Below are 22,360 nucleotides of genomic sequence, written 5' to 3' on the forward strand. Positions count from 1 at the left end.
AGCCTTCTTCTCTCATCTCGTCAAAGTCATTCTCCGTCCAGCTTTGATCCGTTGCTGGCGATGAGCTGCGCTCCTTTGCCGGGGGAGATGCGCTCTTATTTTTTGAATTTCCAGCTTTTCTGCCCTGCTTTTTCCCCATCTTTGTGGTTTTATCTGCCTCTGGTCTTTGATGATGGTGATGTACTGATGGGGTTTTGGTGTAGGTGTCCTTCCTGTTTGATAGTTTTCCTTCTAACAGTCAGGACCCTCAGCTGTAGGTCTGTTGGAGATTGCTTGAGGTCCACTCCAGACCCTGTTTGCCTGGGTATCAGCAGCAGAGGCTGCAGAAGATAGAATATTTCTGAACAGCGAGTGTACCTGTCTGATTCTTGCTTTGGAAGCTTCCTCTCAAGGGTGTACTCCTCCCTGTGAGGTGTGGGGTGTCAGACTGCCCCTAGTGGGGGATGTCTCCCAGTTAGGCTACTCAGGGGTCAGGGACCCACTTGAGCAGAGAGTCTGTCCCTTCTCAGATCTCAACCTCCGTGTTGGGAGATCCACTGCTCTCTTCAAAGCTGTCAGACAGAGTCGTTTGCGTCTGCAGAGGTGTCTGCTGCGTTTGTTTAGTTTACTGTGCCCTGTCCCCAGAGGTGGAGTCTACAGAGACAGGCAGGTTTCCTTGAGCTGCTGTGAGCTCCACCCAGTTCGAGCTTCCCAGCAGCTTTGTTTACCTACTTAAGCCTCAGCAATGGCGGGCGCCCCTCCCCCAGCCTTGATGCTGCCTTGCTGGTAGATCACAGACTGCTGTGCTAGCAATGAGGGAGGCTCCGTGGGTGTGGGACCCTCCCGGCCAGGTGTGGGATATGATCTCCTGGTGTGCCTGTTTGCTTAAAGCGCAGTATTGGGGTGGGAGTTACCCGATTTTCCAGGTGTTGTGTGTCTCAGTTCCCCTGGCTAGGAAAAGGGACTCCCTTCCCCCTTGCGCTTCCCAGGTGAGGCAATGCCTCGCCCTGCTTCAGCTCTCTCTGGTCGGGCTGCAGCAGCTGACCAGCACCGATCGTCCGGTACTCCCCAGTGAGATGAACCCAGTACCTCAGTTGAAAATGCAGAAATCACTGGTCTTCTGTGTCGCTCGTGCTGGGAGTTGGAGACTGGAGCTGCTCCTATTCGGCCATCTTGCTCCGCCCCCCTTTTTTTTTATTATTATACTTTGAGTTCTAGGGTACATGTGCACAACGTGCTGGTTTGTTACATATGTATACTTGTGCCATGTTGGTGTGCTACACCCATCAACTCATCAGCACCCATCAACTCTTCATTTACATCAGGTATAACTCCCAATGCAATCCCTCCCCCCTCCCTCCTCCCCATGATAGGCCCCAGTGTGTGATGTTCCCCTTCCCGAGTCCAAGTGATCTCATTGTTCAGTTCCCACCTATGAGTGAGAACATGCGGTGTTTGGTTTTCTGTTCTTGTGATACTTTGCTGAGAATGATGGTTTCCAGCTGCATCCATGTCCCTACAAAGGACACAAACTCATCCTTTTTTATGGCTGCATAGTATTCTATGGTGTATATGTGCCACATTTTCTTAATCCAGTCTGTCACTGATGGACATTTGGGTTGATTCCAAGTCTTTGCTATTGTGAATAGTGCCGCAATAAACATACGTGTGCATGTGTCTATAGCAGCATGATTTATAATCCTTTGGGTATATTCCCAGTAATGGGATGGCTGGGTCATATAGTACATCTAGTTCTAGATCCAAACAAATTTACAAGAAAAAAACAAACAACCCCATCAAAAAGTGGGCAAAGGATATGAACAGACATTTCTCAAAAGAAGACATTCATACAGCCAACAGACACATGAAAAAATGCTCATCATCACTGGCCATCAGAGAAATGCAAATCAAAACCACAATGAGATACCATCTCACACCAGTTAGAATGGCAATCAATAAAAAGTCAGGAAACAACAGGTGCTGGAGAGGATGTGGAGAAATAGGAACACTTTTACACTGTTGGTGGGATTGTAAACTAGTTCAACCATTATGGAAAACAGTATGGTGATTCCTGAAACTGGATCCATTCCTTACTCCTTTTACGAAAATTAATTCAAGATGGATTAGAGACTTAAATGTTAGACCTAATACCATAAAAATCCTAGAGGAAAACCTAGGTAGTACCATTCAGGACATAGGCATGGGCAAAGACTTCATGTCTAAAACACCAAAAGCAACGGCAGCAAACGCCAAAATTGACAAATGGGATCTTATTAAACTAAAGAGCTTCTGCACAGCAAAAGAAACTACCATCAGAGTGAACAGGCAACCTACAGAATGGGAGAAAATTTTTGCAATCTACTCATCTGACAAAGGGCTAATATCCAGAACCTACAAAGAACTCAAAGAAATAAGAAATATTTTAACAAATTAAAGCAAAGAGTCATTTCAAAATGACTTATGTTGAAATAGAGTTCTCTAGCAATAGAACAATTACTAGTTATAAACATGTGTTCTACTAATTGTTGCCAGACATATTAACTCATTAAAAGTATATACCTGTATAAAGGCATTTGGAAACTAGAATTGAAATCAAAAGACTTTAATGTTAATCATTGGTTTCCTTGACGGAGAATACAGTGAAGGAAGGACCATGTGACGAAGAGAAACCAGCCTGGCTCCCAAGTCCAAGCTCACCAGCTACTGCTTATGTAACTTTGAGCCCATGTCTTAACCCCTAAAGCTCAGTTTCCTCCTCATTCGTGAAAGGGGATATAATTTCTACCTCAAGAGTGGTTGTAAGAATTAAACCAGATAAAGTATACGAAGCACCAAGTAGAGTGCCAGAACCATAACTGGGACTCAGTAAATGTTAGTGTATTACCTCTTCACACATCCCAACCTTCACTCCCTCTAATCTCTCTGCCTTGGCTCCTAATATGAATAATCTGCATTACAAGAAAACTGGAAGAAGTAATTATAGGATAATGCAAGAAAATATTGGGAGCATCTGATTCATTGCAAAAATCCTTCCATAGGAAAAAGAATTGCTGAAATAAAATTACATAGCAAAAAGATCTCCTTCCAAGACTTAAGACAAGTGGAAGAGGCACAGGTAATCGAATTAATTGGTAACTGTACAAGAAGTAGCAAAGAGAACTTCTGGGAGATGGGGGAAAGTCTCGCAACCTAGGCTCTGAGTGAACAAAAGTGCCTTGCACTGAGGTAAGCAAGGAAGAGGATAGGATGAGTAGAGGATGTGAGGAAGGATGGCAATGGGTTCAGCTTTGGATGATAACAGGTTGAATTTTAGACATGTTGGGTTTGGACTTTGTGCTTCTCTTCATTGTGGTGGTTGTTTTGTTCTGTTTTCTTTTTGAGACAGGGTCTTACTCTGTCGGCCAGGCTGGAGTGCAGTGGCATGATCATGACTCACTGCAGCCTCAACCTCCCCGAGCTCAGCTGATCTTCCCATCTCAGCTTCTAGAGTAGCTGGGACTACAGGTGTGCATCAACAGGCTTGGCTAATTTTTGTATTTGTTGTAGAGTCAGGGTTTTGCCATGTTTCCCAGGCTAGTCTCAAACCACTGGGCTCAAGCGATCCGCTCACCTCAGCCGCCCAAAGTTCTGGGATTACAGGGGTAAGCCACACCACCCCCAGCCTGGACTTTGTGATTCTCTAATCATCTCCCCATCTCTTCCCCCTCCAATTAGACAGTGGCCTCTAAACAAATGCTTCAAGCATGTGCACTCCTTTAAAAGGACTTAATTTTCAAGAAACCCCTTTTATAAAGCAAAGAATTGTTTGATAAAGTAACTCTTTAACATAGCCATTTTGTGAATTCCAATTTCAATGTATCTGGTTTTCAAGGAAAGCACATCTGCACATATGTTAATGATGATTATTAAGAATAGATTTTCTAACTCATTGCTTGGGGAATGATGACTGCCAACTCTGAAACTTATTTGAGTTGTACATCACGACTTCTATTTAATCCCATTTATCATTTCAAAGTTAAGTTGTGGTCTTTGTTCAAAAAGAAACAATTTGGTCTTTAGCAGCACTTTTGGAAATTGCATATGAGTTTCTTGAAAATTATCATATTGAACGATATCGCTTTTAATTTTGACCAAAAGCTTTCAAGAACTTTTTCCCGCACCTACAACTTCCTCTCGTAGCTGCATGCTATCATCCCCAACTCCTATCCTCCCCACACACACACACACCAAATTTTAAGATCTTTGAAAGATCTAGGGCTTCCTACTTTGGAGGTACCACCTCAATAACATATCAAACGTATTAAAATAATTTATGAAATTATTTACAATTTTACAAGTTGAATTGCAGTAGACTGCTAAAATTTTATATTTTAAAGATATTTAAATTAAATATTAATTAATCTCAATTTTTCAGGATATTGTTTTAATTTTGGAGCCAACAAAGGAATTTAAATTTTTAAATGATTTTTCTAGGCTCTTGAAAAGCTTATTTAAGCTTTAAACCCTTGAAAAGTACTTGTTCATTAAGTACTTTTTCTGTCATTGCCAATGAATAAAACAGTCCCAATAACAAATCTCTATTCAAAGAAAAAAATAAGACATTAGTACTTTAAGAATATTTTTCCTGGTTTTTCCCTCTCTACAACATAAAGCATTTACATCATTTTAAATATTTCTTATCACGTGTTCTTTTTTCCTCCTGCAATAGTTCGAATGGATGTTTGGGAATTACCAATTAGCTAGCTTGTCCTGGCAGTGAGGGTGTCACCTCTTTTCCTGCCATGGGATTTACCGTGTACAGAGGCATGGTCTGGAATAAGGGTACCCCTGGCCAGTCTTATGCACCTCTGTCCTGTTATAAGACTTTCAGAAAGCTCATTAGGGCCATCCAGATGGTCCAACCAAGACCTAAGATAGATCTTAGTCATCCAAGAACTTTGCTCCAATTTCTATACATTTTGGAATGTGTTAACAGAAAAGGCATTACCAAAAGCAAAATACTTATTTCACCAAATTGTCAAATATGCAACATAAAACATATAAATACATCTTAGTTATTTGCCTTGGCAGCAAACTACTAAGTTTCTCAATGTTTATAATGAATTTCAGAAGATCTCCTTTGCTGGTTTCTCCCAGCTAAAAAGCCAAAGGCAAGAAGGACCATCAGTTGTTCGCTCTGTTTCTCCTTCCTCACCCAGTGCAATCACTCTGCTAATCTAAGTAACACCTTGAAAAAAAGAGAACAGAAGGAAAGAAAAGGCATGGGATAAATGGAAGTGGATTTAATGTTGTATGAGAAGGCGCCTTCCCTACACAGCACATGTCCAAATCTGCATCCTTCTCTATGGAGGCAACTTGAATTAAGCCAGAAAGAAGCAAAAGCCTATCTAGCCAATAATGTGACAGTATTCTCTGGACACCCTTTTCCTCAAATTTGAATAGCCACTTTCTTTTGACAATGAAAGAAAAGTAGCTCTTATAATACTAATTTCTCGAATAGCAAAGTTGTGTCAAATCTGTGTTCACTTAAGATCTGCTTTTTATCCACAGACAGTGTTAGATAATTGATTTTAAAAACTGCAGCACATGATAATTGCAATTTACTGATGGTTTTTTTTTTACTGTTTTATCATTTTGTATGCATTTTTAAAGACGCAAGAACTTACATGTGAAAGAAGACAAATTATTTTAAAGCAAAGCTAGTTATTTATGTTGACAAAAGATAAAAAAAGGGGATTTTTCTTTTTTTTAATTTTATTATTGTTCTTCTTAATTTTTTTGTACCAAAGGCAGGAATTTTTTTCTTATCTATGAATAGAAATTCTGTGTGATGTTATAGCTAATAAATAGAGTGTTGATTTTTCCCCCTTTCCACCTTTGAAGTGTGCTTTTAGAACTGACTTTTATGTATTTTAAATATAGAAGTCTGTGTTACGTTTAGGGAAACATACATATACTGAAAATATATTCTCCCAAATGGGTCTACATATTTCAGTTGCCAGAAATCTATTTCACACATGTTAGTCTAGCATCAGTCTAACTGTGATGCCTGTAAAAAGAATAAGTTGAAATTGGAGAATTCAGCAATAACTGCCCAATAAAAAAGATTGATTTTATACCAGAAATAAAGTTAACCTGATTTTTAATTAAAGGCAAAAGATATATGGAGATGACCAAGAATACTTACACATCTTGAGATGCTTTTCCATTTTCTCTCCTCGCTCCCCCACCCCAATCATATTATTTGCACACTGCAAAATAATTAGCTTTAGTAGCAAGCCTGGCAGGTCCTGAAACTGACATCTTCAATCTTCTTACCAATTCAATCTCTGAGGACAAAAATGTAGGATGTAAAATATATATACATATGGAAAGAGGGAAGGATTTTACATATTTGAAATGAGACTTTTAAAGTAACAAAAGCTAAGTGTGATCTCTTTATATAAACTCGACCCAGAGCCCCCAACTTCTGACTTAATTCCTCCTTCATTATTCCGCCCAACACTTAACATGGTGCCCTGCAAAATAGAAGCACCTGATAATTTGTGCGTGTGTGAATAGATGAATATGTGAAATTTCCCATAGGAGTGTTATCCTTTCCCCAGGAAACTATCATAGAAACATTCTTTTTCAGAGGGGTGAGAGTGGAATAACTAGTATAACGAAGAAACATGATGAACAGGGACCCCTCGAGAATCTCATTTATTCCACTCAGAGGCAACACATTAAAACAGGACATTTTAGTATTCTTCCTAACTTAAGATAATGGCACAGTTTGTAACTGGGAGAAACTCCCAATTAACAGATGATGTTGCTCATCTTCCCAGCTACACCCAAAATGACTGATGATCACCTGAAAGGAACTTGCATGCTAATAATTATTAACTCTATGGGTGCCTCAAAAGCTTTCCACCAAGATTGTTACCTTGGTTAATGAAGTTTCCTTGCAAATAAGAGGTTTTAATCTCCAGCAAAGTAGTCATAGAATTACAGAAAAAATTTTTTATTGTGAGGCGTAAACATTTTTTTCTTTCAAAATAAGCTTAACTTTCAAGGAAAAAAGGACATTTAAATAGAAGGGAGGAAATCTTTTCTAAACACAGTTTTTCAGTTTTCACAGTGCAATAACTGAAACTAAAGCTCTACTTGATTTAAAAGTAAGTAGAATCCTAAATCTGAGCCATGCCTATTGTAACGCGCAATCGGTTTATTCTCCAGAGAATGCTCGCGTAAGGAGATTGGGAGGTCTCCTACTTGTCAGTCAGGGTGAAGGACAAATCACCAAGGTGTCACTTAGAGAAACATATTCATGCTTCTCCAATGCCTTCTAAAAGTCCCCTGTCAGGAACACTACACGCATTCTAGCCTTGTTCATTTTATCTCCTTAAACATCACATATCATTAATCATCTCAGTCTGTCAAGACAAAGAGCTGAAAAACACTTATATTCCAAAATCTCTCAAATATCAAATAGGTCTCAAACACAAAATACACTCTGGCTACCAATTACTATTGGGTATTCAAGGTGACAAGCTCTGTTCCAGGCTTTTAGCTTTGCCCCCCCACCATCAGGCTCAGAGGACGGCACATCACCGACAGAAAAACAGCCATGCTCATGCACGTGATGAATTTCACCCTATGGAATGAACAGCCTCTTTCCTGTGACACGGAGAGAAATGTACCACCCACTGTTTCCATGACTTCTCCTGGGGAGATGCCCAACACTCCCCTGAATGCATGGCTGGCTCTAAGAGGAGCCCACGTTCTTCCTCCCCCTCAGCCAAAGCTGCCTCCCCTGATGGCCTGCTACACATGAGACACTCTTTGAAACAGCTTTTCCCATAACCAAACATCCAAGATATTGCACTACTAGTAAGGACAAGGTTAGGTGGACACACCAGTGAAAGGGTCTGGACAGCCAGCACAGAACAATGGGTGTCTGCTGAGCGAGGGAGCACAAAGGAAGGGCACGGGGTTGACTAAAGATAAACTTATCCTACTCTATAACTTCTCCCTGAACCTGCAGCTCTGAGATCTGGAAGGATGATGAGAATAGCATCAGGAATCTTTGGATGTGCATGTGGTAAACATGGAAACTGCTGCCTTCTATGGGCCTACTTCAGGGCTCTTCCAACCATCACTCTAAAACAATTTTGAGTTGTGTCACTACACACCTTTCAGTACTCAACTCCCAAATTCAAACAGGTAATCTTCTTAGTTTATAACAAAGCTTTTTCACTTCTAAATATATTTTTTCCCAAATAGCCATGTGTTTTCTCATCTTCCTATCTCTGCTGATTTTGTTCATTCTGCAATAAAAGCCCTCCAACCATAATAGCTTAGCTAAATAGTACCCATCATTTAAGACCCAACGACTATCACATCTCCTCTGTGAAGAACTTCATTAAAAGGGAAGGATCATCATCAAACCTGCACAGAATTCTCCTGTCATCTAAATTCTGGATGTAGATTGGACCAGCAGAACATTGAATATGCCCCATCTCAGTCCCAACAATAACTCACAACAGGGCATTTAATACATGCTAGTACAGACAGCTAGCCCTGACCAATTCTGCAAGGAATGGCTTTCTAGAATCCTGATATCACACAGTTCTAAACAAAGTTACTTTAGCCTTGAACTAATCATAGCAAATAACTTTTGCCAAAATTAAAATGAGACTGCTTCCTTATAATTAGGAATATATATCTTCTCTATGGTTGCTCCTCTCTCTGGTTATATTGCTTTTGCTTCACTTTATATGCCAGTTCTGCTATTTTCTCTTTCATTAGTGTACTACCAGATCTTTCAAATGAAACAGATAAGGTAGATAATTTTCTATATTTTTCCTTAAAAATTAACTTCAGATTTGTATGTAGTTATTAAATGAAAATAATTAAATACTACTTCCATAATACAGTATTTTTTGGATAGCAAGATAATCACTTTTTAAATGTTTCTGATTTGGTTCAGCTCTAAGGAATTAGGTGTTTCCTATCTATATGACTAATGTGTATAGTGTTCACCTTCAAAAGCATCCAAAATGAGGAATTCAGTATGTTAGCTCATTATTTATATTCCCACTAGCCAGGCAATTAAATTGGCTTTTTGCTTTTCACAGTTTTTTCAAGTCTTCGATTCCCACTACTACGCTTCTTAATGGTTATGTGTTTTCATTGACAATATTAATCCGATAAAGAAATAAAAAATGCTAAAGCTTTAAAGATAAAAATGACAATATAAAAACATAAACTATATTAAAAATAAGGAACTCATGATACTCAACCTTTTGTAAAGGAAAGAACAGCATATTCACGAATTTATGTACATCCATATAAAGTTTATAAAAGGTTTAAACACTATCTTCATAAAATAAACCCAGATTTTAAAAAGAGTTTTTGTTATACTCATATAAATCCCTCTCATCATTATGATGGATCATGTAAATGTTGCCATTTAAATACAGCAGATGAATTTCTTACATTTTAGATACCGAATAATATTAGTTCTAATGAGAAGGAAGAAGATTTACATTAATTGGGCACTGACTGGAGCTTATCAGTCACTTTTAACATATTATCGCATTGCATAACCATATGCAATGAATATTTTACTCTACATTTTACAGATTTAAAAATTGAGGATCAGAGTGACATCCCTAAGTGTTTGAACTAAAGTTTGTATTTAGTCTGACCCCAAAGGCGATGATCTTTTCACTACACCATGTGGCCTGCTTCAATTGAGCCTTTCTTGTCAATAAGCCTGTGAGGACAGATATAATGTGATACCTAGGAGGAGACAAGGAGAAACTAAGAGGAGATAATCAACGTTTTCCCCAATTTTTAGTCCACAAAAACCCTGGGAGATTTCAACCCAATTATGAGGCCATAAATTAAAACTTACAAATTATCTAGTTTACCATGGAATTACAGCATCACAAAATGACTTATAATACTTCTTCATCTAACCATATATTACATGATGAACTCTAGAGTATTTTCCAGAACAAGATCCCACTCAAAGCAACTACTATTAAAACCATCTAAAAATAAAATAAGTCTCTGTTGATGGTGATATAGGGCCATCTTCCTTGTAAAGGTAAACCAAACATTAAAGTTTAGAGGCATCATTTCTTTACTGTGCGTGCCTGTTCTTTTACGTAAAACCAGTAGAGAGGGAAGATATAGAGAATGAAAAGAAGGGTCGTGATCCTGGAATAAACAACACATTCATCAGCACAATCAGACACCTGCTAGAATGTGGCTTTTCTTGATTCAATATCTGTCTCCAGTCTCTGGAGGAGTTACCAAGAACTAGGCCCTATATAACACACTGGAGATCTGGAGTGGACTCAGATAGTCCTAGCCTTCCAAGATCCCACAGTCCAACAAGAGAGATAGATCAATTACACTAATCACTGCAACTGTAGATAAAGCAACATACATATCATAGAGATATATAAGTGTTCAAAGGTAACAATGACCCCATGGTCACCATTTGGGATAGGTCAGGTGGTGAGTATATCAACAGGTGGAGGTGGGGCCCCAGCAAAGGAAGAAAAGGGCTGGTGTCTTCCAGATCTGGCATCTGGCTTCCTGGGCTGCTAGTTGCAATAGGTCTCCAAGGCAGTTGATTAGTTTCACACTGGGCGGGGCCTAGCACATGGCAGTAAGGATTATGTATCAAACTGATGACCTTTGAAAGAGCTGTTTCTATAGGAAGGAAAGGTCTAAAATTAAACCACAAAGTGTTATTTGCATTTATGAATCCAATGACCAACCTCCCACTCTCTCCCTTTCTCTTGTCAGCTGCTGCCAACATCTGAAGTTTCATTCAACACCTTGAAAGTCATTTCCTTACTCCTCATCCCCCTTGGAAGATTTCATTAAAGATATATTCAAAGTAGAATAAACAGAACAATAAAGAGAGAAATTAAACTAGTGTCAGGAAGTGTCAGTAGCAGAAGAGTGACCAAGGAAAGAAATCAATGGATCTTGAGGGTGGGAAGGAAAAGTCTGTACACCCAGCCATTCCTGCCCACCCCCAGCCTTCATACTTCCCTGCAGAAAGTGAGAATCAACCAGTGAAAAAAAAGGAGGCTCTAGACTTCTTAGGAAGTCACAGGCAGTGAGCACAATAGTTAAATGCATCAATTTGAAATCAGACAGATGAATATCCACTTACTGGTTGTATGAACCTCAGCAAGTTACAACTAGTCTGATCCTTGCTTTTTTTGCCTTTAAAATAGGGATACTAGCAGTACCACCCTTACAGGGTTGTTGGAAAGAAGAAAAGAGATGATGAAAGAAAAAGAGCCTGGCCCAGTTAGCCCTGTGGTGGACTTCTGTTACTAGCTGGAACTCTAGATGAAAACAGAGGTCAGCTACCCAATCCTCTACTGCATTCAGATAATGAAAGACACAAACCTTCCCAACCCCAGTGTGTGCATGCATGCATGTGTGTATATGTAAGTAGAAAAATTCCATTCTCAAACTGATCATTGTTTTCTTATAAGAAAAAACACTCCCCAGAGCCATGAGCACCTTAATGTCATTCTGGGGAAGAGTTCAAAATAAAACCACCACTTAGTTTAAAAAAAAAAGGAGAATACAAAAAATTAAGAATTTATTCTTGTGGAAATGTGGCATCCAAAGCACAGGACTAGAAAAAGCTAAGTTGACAGAAGTAGGATTCTCAGGATGTGAAAAGTGAATATGCACTCTTTTCTGCGAAAGAGACACTATGCTCAGTACCCTGGTTAACTCTTAAGGACCTCTATGTTTTACAGCCAATATGTGCTTTCACCACACACACATGCACACAGGCCCATACCCAGCTCACACCTGTTCATTGTATTACTTTCACTGTATTACTTTGTGTTTCAATGTGTTACTTTGTATTTCAGTGTAACACTTTGTAGTTCAACGTATCACTTTTTCCCATTACTTTCAATGACAAAAACTGCAATTACTTTTTCACCAACCTAATTTTATTTGGAACACCAGATGTCATGGTTCTCCAGAATGTACCACGTGAGGCCAGAGAGCACTAACAAGACCAAATGTGCAGGAGGAGTGCAGAGAGACCAGCAGTCACAGGAGCAGCGGTATGATGGTGTCAAGGCTGCATAGGAGGATCAGGGCTGGGCAATTCACCTTGGGAAGTGGGGGCAACAACTCTGTTTAGAGCAAACTAGGACTATGGGTCTAGAACCCACTCCTATAGATGGAGGCCTGAGGGGCTTTGTATAAGGCCACATTTAACTCATAGATTCCTTCCCAAACACCTCTGGCCATGACTTGAGGAGCTCAGTATCTAGAGTATGAATCTCACTGTGCCTTGGCTTTTTTTTTTTTAAAGTACCCAGGGCTAAAGCACTTTAGAAAATTTAAATAACCCAAGAATGACTACCCATGACAATTCAAAAATGCTGCTTCAGGCTACTCTTCAGAAATAGTTTTACTCAAAGAACTAAAATGCAAATGGTCATTAACAAGTATTTCTCCAAAGAGCCTAGTGTTTGACTGAATGCTGTATTTTTCAAGAAATTTTATCTGTGTGTAGACAGAGCTTTGGTCTTGTTTACATAAGGCATTCAAACATTTTGACAAATTAACTGTCATCTGCCAAGCCAAAGTCCAAGAACTTCCTCGGGGAAGAAGTTGGGCACCATTAGCAGCTTAACAAAACACAGCTGCAATACAGAAAGCACCTTAATTCTAATCCTCCTAGGCTTTCAACAGAGGAAAAAAACAATGCAACTAAAAACATCCCAAGGGTCCCTAATATTGAGGTCACAATATTAAAGGGAAGTTTCTAACAGGTCCTGGAAACACCCGCCATATCAGAGGAATACTGACAGCCCACATCCCCATTCAATACACAGCACCTTTGCACTTCTCCAGAACCTTAGTCTGTGGTTTGAATTCACGATTTACTTAGTTAACATTCCTAACATACCCTTTCCCAGACAAGGTAAATATATGAGTGTAGTCCATCCATGAGAAGAAACTATTGATTTTTATTATATTTTTATTACGGAAAAGCAGACTTGGTGAATTGTACACTTGGATTTAATTACTTTGGTCAGAAGTCCAATGACTTCAAGGATAAAGCTGGAAGAGACATCTATAGCAAATAAATGGAAAATCTCCAGCAGCTCTGACTTACTCTAGTAGGGTATGACCTCAATTCAGCTGGAGTCAGATTTTACCCTCAGTGCTGTTTTTATGAGTCTGTTTGAGGAATGAAGAATCGATTATTAAAAGATCTTAAACTTGGAATGAAAAATCACAACTTAACATAGTGAGTTTGGCTTTTATATACTGAACCCTGTTAAAGCTAAAAGAGTCCTTTGAAATCATCTCATCCAGTTCTTTCATTTTACAGATGAGGAAAGTGGGATCCAAGGAGCATTGATGACTTGCCCAAGGTCACTTCTTTCCTTAGAGACGCTCTTTCCAGTACACAACAGGGACTTCAGATTGAAATTTGCTAAGTAAAATGCCATCCCCTTTACTGTTGGTACTAAATGACCACAGGCTCTGACATATTGGCTTCACCTTTTCCTACTAAAGGGATACTATGCTCATACCCTGGTTTACCTGTTAAGGACTTCTGCATTACAACCAAGTAGTGCTCACAATCTTGGCAAAGGAGTGGGTTAAAATTTGAATGGCATTGTTCCCATAGAAACAAGTGAGAAGTGGTGGGTTGGTGCCAAGACAACTCATAGAAATATATTTAAATTACGATAAAACTGCAATATCATTTACTATATTATAGAAAATACAGTAAAAAGCAGTATTTTTGCAATTCTTATGATTAACAATTCAGAGAAAACAGAAAAGCAATCGATTCCAAAGTGAAGTTCCAGATTTCTGTTATCTTGAATGTTGATAGTTAAAGAAAAGCAGTTTTAATAAGTATTCATTTAACAAGAATATCCTGGTTTCCACCAGATTGACAGCCTGCCACCAAGAAGCTATAGAAGTCTGGAGGGGTGGGAGGATGACAAGAAAACAGAATGAGAAGCCTAGAGATATGCCCTAAATACTAAAGAAGTCGAGGTGACTTCTAATCCTGTAAAATGAGGAAAGGAATATCACCCCAGACAGGAGACAGAAACACGTTGAAGTTATTCTGATGAGAATTGGAGTACTCTTGGGGACTAATTATTTCTCATTTCACTTGAGAATGCAGAGCTTCCCTTTTTGCTTCATACAGATACTTCGGCAGCATTGCTCATGCTCCTCAGTCATGACAAATGTTGTACTTAGCTATGAATGAAAGGGGAAAAAAGCAGCAAAAGAAGAAAAGGTAACTGAGGAAGAACTGAAAAGAAGACAGGACCACCCAGCTCAGATACCACGCATTTGCCCTCTCTGCAGGAAACCAGGTTCTTCATTCATTTATAGTTTAATCTTCCAGAGCACAGTGCGCAGCATATATTAGTATTCAGCAAACGTTTATTTGTTTAAAAGTCGTAAGATTCCACAGTGAGATACTACTCCACACCCACAAGGATGGCTGTAATCAAAAAGACAGATAATAACAAATGTGAGTATAAGGGATATGGAATAAGTGGGACTCTCATACACTGCTGGTGGGAATGTGAAGTGGTGTAGGTTCTTTGGAAAACAGTCACTTCCCCAAAATGCTACACACAGAGTTACCAAATGACCCAGCAATTCCACTCCTATGTATACACCCACAAGAAATACAAATAAAAATGTGTACCTCAATGCTCTTAGTAGCATTATTTAAAATAGCCAAAAAGTGGAAACAACCCAAATGTCCATCAACTGATGAATGGATAAATGAAATGTGGTTTATCTATACAACATAATATGATTAGACCATTAAAAAGAATGAAGTACTGATACATGCTACCACTTAGATGAACCTGAAAATGTTAAGTCAAAGAAGCAAGTTACAGAAGATCACACATGGTATGATTATATATATATGAAATATCCAGAATAGGAAAATCTTTAGAGATAGAAAGTAGATTAGTGTTTGCCTAGGGTCTGGGGTTTGGGGAAATGGAAAATGACTGCTAACGAGTACAGGGTTTCTTTGGGGGATAACGAAATGTTGTAAACTTAATCATGGTGGTGGTTATATGACTCTGTGACTATACTATAAACCATCGAACACTACACTTTAAACATGGTGAACTGTATGGTATGTAAATTATATTTTAATGAACTTTTTAAAATGTCACAAAGTTACTATACCTATGAAATTCCTTTATCTATTTATTCAACAAATATTTTAAGTCCCTACTCTATGCCAAGTATGTTAGAGGCCTGTACAAAATGATAAACACAAAAAAATTCCTGCGTGCCCTCAAGGCATTTATACTTTAGGGAGATGGGAAACAGACAACAAGTAAAATCTCAAGGAACTACATAAACACAATGAATTTAACACAGGCCCTTTGGTATGCCACCCTCTCCCAAATTCCAGTAAAGTGACTGCCAAGGGTTTAAAAGGTCTAAAAAGAAGGGACAAAGAGAACAAAACGGAAAATAACCCCAGACAAGCCATGACAACAAAAATTTTAACTATGGAAAACAGAGAAATAGTATCCGATTTAGAAGAGCTGAGAAATATGAAACCCAATTGCTTACAGTGTGAAAAGTAATAAGAAGCAAGTTTCAAAGCCCCAGAAAGTCTTGGGATGGAAGCACAGGGCATCTCTTAAGGTTGAGCTTCAGGGGGTACTGAAAACAGGAGCTGGGTTGAAAGTTGAAGGAGCAGTGAGACAGCCATCTCTAGATTTCATTCCCCAGGCTTCCACTTCTCCTCTGGCCAGAAAACAGGGGTTTACGCTTTGCAGAGGTTGAAGCAGAGAGAGTCTGGACTCAGGGACGAAATCTGGAGCAGGACAGAGGCACTGTATTGAAAACGGGTGTTGAGTAAAAGTAGGCGTACTGAACAGTGAGGTCCCAGTTCCCTTCCCCTGATCAGCCCCCAGAACCTTGGCAGTTGGCCTCAAACATCCCAGGCAAAGTCTGAATGATTCCTTTCTGGGGAAAATGAGCCCACCAATAGAAAAGAACTACACATACTGTCATTAGTGAGTGTCCCAATAAAACCCTAGGTAATCTATCAGTTAGCAAATTCTGTGCATACGAGCATAACTGCCAATTTGATTTTTAGTGCCTCACCCCTAAAGTAATGATTCAGAAATCTTAGGCATAAATAGATAGCCAAAGATCATAAGATATTTAAGTAAATTGTCTATCATAGAAGACAGAAATCAAACAAGAAACAGGGAAAAAACTGGAAGAAATTTAAACAATTCAGGGGACAGAAAAAAACTTTTTTAAAAAATTCATAATGAATAGCTTCAAAGAAATAAGAGAAGATATCACATCCATTAATAGAACAAATCACTACAGAAAAACATTCAGGGAATAAGAAAGTGTTCTTTAGAAATTACATATATTAAAGCTAAACTGTTAAAATATCAAAGATTTGAAGACAACGTTAGGAAACTCCCTGAAAGAAAAGCAAAAGCTGAAGAGATGGAAAATAGCTGATAAAAGATAAAGAAATTAGTGAATCAATCCAGGACTAACAGCAGTTGTAGACAGAGCAAGCAGAGAAAATGGCAGAAAGGAAAGTATTTGAGAAATAAGTTACAAAAAAGATATTCTAAGAACTGAACAACATAAATAAATTACCAGATTGAAAAGGCCCAGCCAATGTGTTGTGAGATTAGTAGAAAAGACCTCCATTAATGCACATACAATGAAGTTTCATAACATAAGGGAAGAAGAGGAGCTATTTATAAAAGGTCAGGAATCCAGATGACAGAATTTCAACAGCCATACTGGAACTCAGTAACTTCAAAGTTCTGAGGGGCAGTACATCCAATCTAGAATTTTATAACTAACTGAAATATCAAGGATGAAGGTAGATTACAGACATGTAACATCACAAGATATAATAGTGCCTTTCATACACTGCTCCTAAGATATTAAAAGATGTGCTTTGCTGAAATGAAGACATAAACAATAAAGATGGCAATGGAATTTAGAAAACAAATTTCCAACATAGGAAAGAGGTAAAGGAAATGTCCAGAATGATAGGAAAGGCAGTCCCAGAATGGCACAAATTGGGCAGGAAAAGAGAAGACTCCATCGTCGAGAGTTCCAAGATGGGGAGAGGAAAAAAAAAATGAGTTAAGAGACTGCCTGATGTATTTGCCTATTCTGAGAGGACATTTGAAGGTTTTGCTTTGCTTTGTTTTGTTTTTTCCTCCAGACATTTAGAGGCTAAATTAGGGGATAAATCAAATGAAAAAAAAAGCAAAGCACATGGTTCTGTAAGAAAGGAAATCTGGTCTTTACATTTTGAAGATCAGTTATGAAACAATATTTACAAAATCATCATGTAAGATTATTTAGAATTTTGAAAGAAAATACAAGAAATCTAAGTATATGCCTCTAAGGAAAAGGTATGAGGAAGAATGGAGGAGAGGATGAGAGGATTACCATTTTTTGACCTAGATCTTGTATTACTATTTAACTTTTTAAACTATGTGTATGTATTTATTAAAAACAAAAATCAAGTTTAAAAATCAAGTAAATAAAAAACAAGACAAAAGTTTCAAATTGGGGTGTTGAAAAGGAAACAAACAAGATGGTTTGAAGGTAAGTAAGTGGGAATGAATAATCCTATGTTAAATAGGATGGTCAGGGAAGAACCCTTGAAGGGGTAATGTTTGAGCTGAAATAAGAAAGATGAAAGGATGCAACCATGACACAAGCTTGGGGAAAGAGTTACAGGAAGCTGCAACAGTGAGTGCAAAGGTGCTGAAACTGGAATGCATGCAGAGTGTTTGAGAACAGAAAGGAGCCCAGCACAGCCAGAGCTTAGAGAGGAGGGCCAAGTGGTGAGAAATGAAGAGGAAGAGGTAGGCGGAATTTATAGCATAGAGGAGCTCAGTAGCCAAGGAAAGCAGTTTCTCTTGTATTAAAAATGTGATGGAAAGTCACTAAAAGTTTTCAAGCAAGTGGAGTGAATTGAATTAACATTGAGACAATTGTTCCGGCTGCTCTACAGAGAATGGAAAATGGAGCAAGAGAGTTGAAGTTGGTAAAATAATTTGATGCTATTACCATAATTCTTATAGGTGAAGATGCCACTTGGACAGTGAAGACAAAAAAATGGGGTTGGATTTGAGATATGTCTTGAAAGTAGAACCAGTGGGACTTGCTGAATGGTTGACTGTAAGGCATGAGGAGAGAGAAAAATCAAAAATGACCATTAGATATTTTAGCGGAGCACTTACGTGAAAGATGTACCATTTACTCAGATGAAGATGTAGTGGGGTGGAGGACAAAACGTTTAGGGATGGGGGCCAGGCATTAGGAATCAAGTGTTCCATTTTGGATGAGTTAAGTCCAATACTCCTGTAAGATATCCAAGTGTCCAAGATGAGTACCAAGTAAAATTGTTTATATAAGTTTGGAATGGAGATACAGATCTGGGAGTCATAAGCACATAGATGGCGTTGAAAGCCATGGAACTAGGAGAAGAGGGCCAAGATCCAAGCCCGGAAGCATTAAGAGGTGAACCACAGGCCTCACAGTAAGCAATTATTTACGGAATGGAATTGGCTAAGACATATTAGACCCAATACTTCAACAGAATACATTCAGAGCTGTTCAAAGCTGCTCAAGGAATTTGAGGACAGAAGAGCCTGGGATGAGATATAAAGGGGAGTCAGCAAAGAAATAGTCATTTGCTTAAGAATGTGGAAGACATTTAAACATTAGATTTTCACAGAGAATTCCTGTGAAAGAGAATGAAAATGGAACATTATTCTTTAATTGATATTTTATCATACAGAAAAGAAAACTGTGATGCTATGTGGTCTTTGGAAATTATTTAATCTTTTTTTTTTGTTTTCTTTTTTGAGACGGAGTCTTGCTCTGTCACCCAGGCTGGAGGGCAGTGGCGCGATCTCGGCTCACTGCAAGCTCCGCCTCCCGGGTTCACGTCATTCTCCTGCCTCAGGCTCCCGAGTAGCTGGGACTACAGGCGCCCGCCACCTCGCCCGGCTAGTTTTTTGTTTTGTTTTGTTTTGTTTTGTTTTGTTTTGTTTTGTTTTGAGATGGAGTCTTGCTCAGTCGCCCAGGCTGGAGTGCGGTGGCGCGATCTCAGCTCACTGCAAGCTCCCCCAGCCCGGGTTCCCGCCATTCTCCCGCCTCAGCCTCCAGAGCAGCTGGGACTACAGGCGCCCGCCACTATGCCCGGCTAGTTTTTTTTTATTTTTAGTAGAGACGCGGATTCACCGTGTTAGCCAGGATGGTCTATTTAATCTTTTTAATCCTTGATTTCCTCATCTATAAAATGGGAATAACAAGAATATTTACCTCAGTTCATGAGGAATAGAAGTACATGTAACAGGCTTAACCCAGTGGCTGGCCCACAGTCAGCACTCAATAAATATTGCCTATCACAATAATCATTATCACCAGTATCATTTCTCATGGACAATGCAAAATGCTTCATATGCATCTGAAATATTTATTCTTAATTTACTGGACAAATATATAAATTGTATGAAAATTGATTATTTGATCAATCCAGGCATGTATAGCCCACTTTTTTTTAATTTATTTAATCTGTTAATTTCTGAACAAGATGTATTAAAGTGTTCTAATATGAATCTTCTTATATTTCTAATAGCTTTTGCAAATATTGTTTTAGTCTTCTTTTGGACCTTAATTTTGCTTGTGAAATATGTCACTCTACAAAAGTTTTAAATCATTCTTTCATGCTTGTACTTTTAATGCCATGCTAAGAAAGGCCTTCTTCATTCAATATAAAAGTATTCTGTTTCCTACTAGCATCTTTCCATATTTGTATGTATATCTGTGACACAGTAAGCAAGCCAAAGATTTGAACAGACACCAAAGACAAAAAGTTGGAGCAATTATAGAAATCGCCCCATCTCGGGTGGGTGCCGTGTGGCTCAAACCTGTAATCCCAACTGGGAGGCCAAGGCAGGAGGATCACTTGAGATCAAGAGTTCAAAACTAGCCTGGGCAACATAGCAAGATCATCTCTACAAAAAATAATAATAATAATTCAAGTGGTTGTGGGCACCTGTAGTCCTAGCTACTCAGGAGGCTGAGGCAGGAAGATCACTTGAGCTTAGGAGTTTGAGGCTTCAGTGAGCCATGATCACGCCACTGCGCTCCAACCTGGGCAACAGAGTGAGACCCTACCTTAAACAAACAAACCAAAAGAGAATTTACTTCATCTTTTCCCTGTCTTTCCAGGATCCCTGAGCTTTGCTGTCTGATGTCCAGTCTTGAAACCTGACTCACTTATGTTTCTAACACATTTAATATAAATGAGAATGTGTGAAATATATTGTATAATTTCCTTTTTATATACAATATACATGCATAAATACATACATACTAATAAATGTGCACATATATTTCTAAGTGCATTGAAAGTAAACAGAAATGATATATACCAAATTATTAACAATGAGTGAAGGAATAAAAGTGAAGGAATAAAAGTGAAGCAGGGATCACTTTTTATTTTTCTTCATATATCCCTTCAATGCATTAATTTTCTATAGTGTTCATATATTCCCTTTTTAAATTATTGTAAAAATAATAAAAGTGTCAATAAGAATGTCTTGAATCATTCTCCCTGACTATCCCTCTTCAACTCAGTAAGCTGTGTTGAAGCAGAGGTGTTTGTCTGTGACTGACTGGCTCACATATCAGTTCAAATGACATTGTTTCCTTCACATTGTGATTTCTTATTAAGGCTTCCTAGACTTTATCTGTCTCCCATGTTTTGAAAAGCTCATCATTTAATTCAAATAATATGAGAATGAGGACAATTTAAATCAACAAATATATGCTTTTCAATTCAGTTTGAGAAAAATAACTCTATCAACCATAATTTGAAATATAGCTATGGATATTACCATCTCCATTGAAACTTTCTTGCTGGTAGAAGAGCTGTTTTGTCTCCAGAGAAAATTGAGAGGCTGTCAAGCAATTCCACTACATGGTACAACCCATCTCTACCATCTCTAAAAGTCTGATTTCTTGTTTTGAATACTGTATTTAAATTAGATGACAGGTTTTGCATTGTAAATTGAGGGAAAAAAATTCTTGTGCAACCAAATGTCAATCTTATTTCCAGAGCTAGAGCCCAAAATGTAAATTCCACTATATATTTTGAATGCCCTTTGAATAAAAAAAGTTTAGCAAAAGCATTTGGTCTAGATGTAAAAAACTACTTCTTAATGTGTCTCCAGGTGGGATGTTAATCCCTCAAGTGTTTTGAACCTAGGACAGGTCACCACATAAAATATGTCGAGTTTGTCCTTTCTATAGTCAGAGAGGTGACATGGATGCTCTCTGGAGGGCCCCTTAAACTTTAGGTTCTATTTAAATCTATCATGTATTTTGTACTCCCACACACACACATACACTTACACACATACACATATTTACCCCTGTCTTACTCAGGGTTCTCCAGAGAAACAGAACCAGTGGGATATATAGAGATACATGTAAGAAGATTATAGGAATTGACTCACATGGTGATGAAGGACAAGAGGTCCCAAGATATGCCACCTGCAAGCTGAAGAACCATGAAGGCAGTGGTGTAATTTGGTCCTATGTCTGCAGGCTGAGAATCAGGGAGAACGATGTGCAAGTTCTGATCTGAGTCCACAGGCTCAAGAACCCAGAACACTGCTGACCAAGGGCAGGAGAAGATGGATATCCCAGCTCCAGCAGAGCGAGAAGTTGCTCTTTCTCTGCCTTTTTGCTCTATGTGGGCCCTAAAGAGACTGGATGATGCCCACCCACATTGGGGAGGGCAGCCTGAGTTACTCAGTCCACCAACTCAAATGCTAATCTCTTCCAGAAACATTTTTACAAATACACCCAGAAATAACGTTTTATTGGCTATGTGGACATCCCTTAGCCCTATCAAGTTTACACATAAGATTAACCATCACAATTTCTGACTTTTAATCTCAAACTACTGTAAAAAGTCCTAGCCAGAGCAATGAATCAAGAGAAAGAAATAAAAGGCATCCAAATAGGAAAAGAGGAACTCAAACAATCTCTTTTCATAGACAATATGATGCTATTCCTAGAAAACCCCATAGTCTCTGCCCAAAGGCTCCTAGATCTGACAAAGAACTTCAAAATTTCAAGATACAAAATCAATGTAAAAAATTAGTAGCATTTCTATACACCAACAACATCCAAGCTGAGAGCCAAATCAACAATATAGTAACATTCGCAATAGCCACAGAAAGAATAAAATACCTACGAATATGGCTAACTAGGGAGGTGAAAGATTTCTACAATGAGA

General features: G+C 38.6%; 1 long non-coding RNA gene across 1 annotated transcript in view; it reads right to left on the reverse strand.

Moving 5' to 3' along the window:
• LOC139356730 (uncharacterized) overlaps window positions 1–22,360 on the reverse strand; it is a 125,225-nt gene that overhangs the window by 34,917 nt on the left and 67,948 nt on the right. The window contains exon 2 of the long non-coding RNA XR_011609090.1: window positions 6,167–6,308. This is a non-coding gene — a long non-coding RNA (uncharacterized lncRNA). The remainder of the gene's footprint in view (window positions 1–6,166; window positions 6,309–22,360) is intronic.

The sequence above is a fragment of the Macaca nemestrina genome, chromosome 10, assembly GCF_043159975.1.
Source record: "Macaca nemestrina isolate mMacNem1 chromosome 10, mMacNem.hap1, whole genome shotgun sequence".
NCBI classification, from domain to species: Eukaryota; Metazoa; Chordata; class Mammalia; order Primates; family Cercopithecidae; genus Macaca; species Macaca nemestrina.